Raw genomic sequence first — 5,133 nt, 5'->3', positions numbered from 1 at the left:
TGTGGGTTGCTAACTTTTGGTAGGAATGGTTGCAGTGAACCATGTCATCAGATTACAAAAATGATGAAAGGGAAAAAAATGCCACAACATTAACAGTACCTGCCTATTGATGATGAAATTTTGATCGAATTGTTTTTGTTGTTTCATGTTTAGTGCTGCTTCTTTATACATTTCTGCATGATATCCCAAAAATTTTTGCAAGAAGCATTTACCATTTCAAGATAAATCTAAGGAAAATATTGCTATAGCATTCATAATTTTTAAAACAAACTCTAAGGAAAATCCTGAATAACAGTCAAATTAAAAGAAAGAGTCCTCATTGAGCAAACTTAACCCTCTCTAATGGCACATTTACTAAGAAGGTAATTCAGCCCCTAAAAGCATTACCTCTCAAAAACTGCAGAGAATGGCAATGACCAAGTCAGTATTAAATACAAAAAGTTGTATCACCTATGCCCAAGCCACTTTATCTTGATGAGTATACAGAGGCATAAGTATTCCTTTGTCCTCAGCAAGAGCCAGAGACAAGCAGAATGGCATGAGGAGTTTCACTTCTTTCTAGAAACACATTTTTCTAGGAGCTAAATCCTAGTGGCAAAGAGCAAGTAACCTTACTCATAGGCTAGTTACTTAGAGTACCTAAAAAAGAAATCGTATTGGAGATTCCAAACAACTGAAGCCCACACTAGAGGAGGAATGAACAAGTTCAAAATGACATGCTTCTCAGAAAGAAAGTTTTCAAAAAGATAAGAAAGAAGTAAGCTATAGAGTTAGAATATGCCCTGGTCTACAGGGTGAAAGAAATCCCTCAAGGACTTGGGAATCATAATCAAGATTAATGCTGGACATACATGGAAAGCATGTGGCATCATTTGGAAGATGGAAGCATCAACATGAAATACCTGAATGAGCCTAAAGGTGAGAAAGTAATGCCTGGAAAGGAGACGATAATGGAGGAGCCACATGACCCTTCCAAGTGAACACATAGAGAAGGCAAAGGTCGATGGTGAGATGAGAAGAGCTGCCAGTGGGATGAACTGGATGAAGGATGAAGTGAGCACAGGGACAGAGGAAAGGAGCATCAAATGAAGAGGTTGCTATACCATACACAACCTTTTCTGTAAAGCGACTCAGCCACTGGCCAATAATCCTTCAGGACAGAGAAGAAATTATCTGCCAGTTTTGAGCTTTGTGACTGTCATAATTCATAGCTAAGGTCCCAGCTTTTGACTAGGTGCTCCAAGATCAGCACACTTCAATATAGACACTGAAAGAAATTTTGAAATAAAATAAGTCAGTGGATTCAGGCCACATGTCTGAGTCTTAAAGCAAAAAGGAGTACCAAGTATTCATGGAAACATTGGCTTAAGAAACACAGGTTAGTGATCCAAAGGGTTTTCTAGGTCAAAGGAGGGGTCACACTAGGACTTTGGGCTTAGTCGCTATAGAATTAATTGCTCTGTCCTGGATGTCCAAACTGATGGCAAATCCATGAAAAAAATTAAGGGAATCCCAATAATACAGAGAGAACTGAAAAAGAAGTCTGCAAATAGAATGTAGAAAGCAAAGGGAGAACTCATACAGTTTCTTATTACCTGCAGATAAGAGCAAAAGAGGCTGATGAGCCCTGGAATGTTGAAAAAAGCTGGACTTCACCAAATATAAAACAAAGTCCACACTGCAGCTACATAGAGGCTCACAAGACAAATAAAAGTTCTCTTTTCTTTTATTTGACTTTATATCCTCAAATGACATTTATAATCTATTCCACTTATAGATTATTGTATCTATTATTATAATAAATTCCACTTTAGTTCCACTAAAGTAATTCATTCTAGATCACATATGAAATAACACATGCAAAAGAAGTTACATAACAATATACATTGAGAAAGTAGGAATAATGCCTGGTCCATAACTGGTATTCAATAGATAGCTTGTAGTCATTCACTTGGAGCTTCCTCCAACCAGTCCATTCTAAATGAGATCAGCCCTGGGTGTTCTTTGGAAGGAATGATGCTAAAGCTGAAACTCCAGTACTTTGGCCACCTCATGCAAAGAGTTGACTCATTGGAAAAGACCCTGATGCTGGGAGGGATTGGGGGCAGGAGGAAAAGGGGACAACAGAGGATGAGATGGCTGGATGGCATCACCGACTCGATGGACGTAAGTTTGAGTGAACTCCAGGAGTTGGTGATGGATAGGGAGGCCTGGTGTGCTGCAATTCATGGGGTCGCAAAGAGTCAGACACGACTGAGTGACTGAACTGAACTGAACTGACGTGGCACTAGTAAGGAGCCTGCCTGACAATTCAGGAGATGTAAAGAGATACAGGTTCCATCCCTGGGTTGGGAAGATCCCCTGGAGGAAGGCACAGCAAACCATTCCATTATTCTTACCTGGCCCTGGAGGAGGGTACAGCAAACCACTCCATTATTCTTACCTGGAGCCCTTGGACAGAGAAGCCTGGCAGGCTATAATCCATAGGGTCACAAGGAGTTGGACATAAATGAAGCGACTCAGCACCCACACACACATTCACTTATTTACTCATTTATTCAATATTTATTGACTGTATACTATATGCAAGGCACTATTCTAGACACTGAGGATTCAGCATTAAAAAAAAAAAAAAAATAGACAAGGCTCTCATGAAGCTTCCATTCCAGTGGGGGAGACTGGAATGGAATTAAATACACAAATAATACATGTAACAAAGGCAGAGCATGAGTGCCATGAAGAAAAAGAACATTAAGGACACAGAGAACACCTAGGAGTCTCTTTGGGGCTTCTCTGGTGGCTTAGATGATAAAGAATCTGCCAGCAATGTGGGAGATCCAGGTTCAATCCTTGAGTCAGGAAGATCCCCTCGAGAAGGGAATGGCTACCCACTCCAGTATTCTTGCCTGGAGAATTCCATGGACAGAGGAGCCTGGTGGGCTACAGTCCATAGTGTCGCAAAGAGTCAGACACAACTGAGCAACTAACACTTTCACTCTTTTCAGAGGTCTCTTTAGATAGGGCAATTGGGGAGGTCTCTCTGGGGAGATGGCATTCAAGCAGAGACCTGGAAGTGAGGAAATATAAGGAAGCATCATGCAGAAACAGGGCAAATGCAAGGTCTTGAGTAAAGGACCAGTAAGGAGATGAGTGAGGCTGCATCACAGTGAGGGAGGAAAGAAGGATGGGAAACCAGCGGGAGAGAGAGGTGAGTGCCAGATGAGTGCCAAAGTCATGAGAAGGACTTCGGATAGTATTTCAAATGTAGGAGGAAGCCATATGAGGGTCCTAAGCAGGAAAGCCACATGATCTGATTTCTATATTAAAATAACCACTTTGACAGGTTTGTAGGGAGTGAACTGTGGAGGGTGTGAGAGAAAGAGTAGAAGCAGGGAGAAAGCTGGATCAAGAAATGCAAGGAGGACCTCAGATGCAGCTGCCTGGAGTCTCACCCACTGCCCAACCATGGTCAACCCCACCTGGTCTTGGACATTGCCAACAAGCCCTTGGGTCACTTCTCTCTCAAGCTGTTTGTAGACAAAGCTCCAAAGACAGCAGAAAACTTCTGAACTCTGAGAACTAGGGAGGAAAGATCTGACATAAAGTTTTCTGCTTCCACAGAATAATTCCAGGATTTATATATGTGCAGGATGGTGACTTCACAAAACATAATGGCTCTGATGGCTAGTCCATCTTTGGAAAGAAATTTGATGACAAGAATTTCATCCTGTAGCACACAGGTCCTAGCATCTTGTCCATGATCAATGCTGGAGCCAACATAAATGGTTCCCAGTTTTTCGTCTACAGTATGCCAACACTGAGTGTTTGGATGGCAAGTATGTGGTCTTTGGCAAGGCGAAAGAGGGCATGAATACTGTAGAAGCCACAGAGTGCTGCAGTTCAAGAATGGCAAGACCAGCAAGAAGATCAAAATTTCTGACTGTGGACAAATCTAATAAATCTGACTTGTATTTAACCACCAGACCATTTCCTCTGTAGCTCAGGAGAGCATCCCATCATCCACATCTTCTTGAAATAACTTTTATAATTTTTGTACTCCCACTGCTGTTCTTTGGGTTCCATATTTTCCTTATCCCCCTCCAAATTTAGCTGGATTGCAAAGTTAAGTTTATGACTATGAAAAAACTAAACAAAAAAAGGAATGAGAAGAAAATGATAGCTACGGAGATGAAATAGAAGGTATCTCCCATTACTCCAAAGAGAGGGTCCCCAAAAAGTATTTTAGCCAACTTGAATATATAATTTCAAGAATGTTAATTTGTCAAATTTCTACTTAAAGAAAGCTAGTGTTTTAATTTCATTCACATATATATTTAAATTATATCTACAGAATCAATCTAAAAATTCCAATTTATCAATCAAGTATTTCTTCTTTACCAATCTCATATAAATGAAATAATTTTGATAAAATTCATCACAAGCATGTTTGACATCTTTTAAGAGCGACTTTTTGGGTCACTTCACACACATTTCTAGGGCATGCCATCTTCACTCCCCTCTATACCTGTTTTGAACCCATGTATGGGCTTCCCTGATGGCTCAGATGATAAAGAATCTGCCTGCAATGCAGAAGACTTGGGTTCAATCACTGGATTGGGAAGATCCCCTGGAGAAGGGAATGGCTACCCACTCCAGTATTCTTGGACTTCCATGGACAGAGGAGTCTGGTGGGCTATAGCCCATGGTGTCCCAAAGAGCTGGACACAACTGAGCAACTAACATACATACAACACACACACACACACACACATAATGCTGTAGCTGAATGCTTATTCCAAATCACAAATACCCATTTGTAAAGATTCAGATTTTAAAGTAGAACTTACATCAGAATGTAGATTCTTTGAAAGCAAGGATATTGTTTTCTGAACTACTATATCCCCAGTACCTAGAACAGATATCAGCAAATATGGCCTATGGACCAAACCTGTGAACAACAAGTTTTATAAACAGTTTCGTTGGAACACCAGCAGGCTTATTTATTTGCATATTGTCTGTGACTGCTTTTGCTCTGTCACAGCAGAGTTGAACAGTTATGACAGAGACTATATGACTTGCAAAGCCTAAAACATCTACTTCCTGGCCCTTTACAGAAAAAGTTTGCTGATCCCT

General features: G+C 40.6%; 1 pseudogene; it reads left to right on the top strand.

Annotated features, from left to right (window-relative positions):
* The first annotated feature begins 860 nt into the window (after positions 1-860).
* LOC106701548 (peptidyl-prolyl cis-trans isomerase A pseudogene) lies at positions 861-3,956 on the top strand (annotated as a pseudogene).
* Positions 3,957-5,133: the final 1,177 nt, after the last annotated feature.

The sequence above is a fragment of the Bos mutus genome, chromosome 10, assembly GCF_027580195.1.
Source record: "Bos mutus isolate GX-2022 chromosome 10, NWIPB_WYAK_1.1, whole genome shotgun sequence".
In the NCBI taxonomy this organism is placed as follows: domain Eukaryota; kingdom Metazoa; phylum Chordata; class Mammalia; order Artiodactyla; family Bovidae; genus Bos; species Bos mutus.
This window is presented reverse-complemented; position numbering and strand designations above follow the sequence as displayed.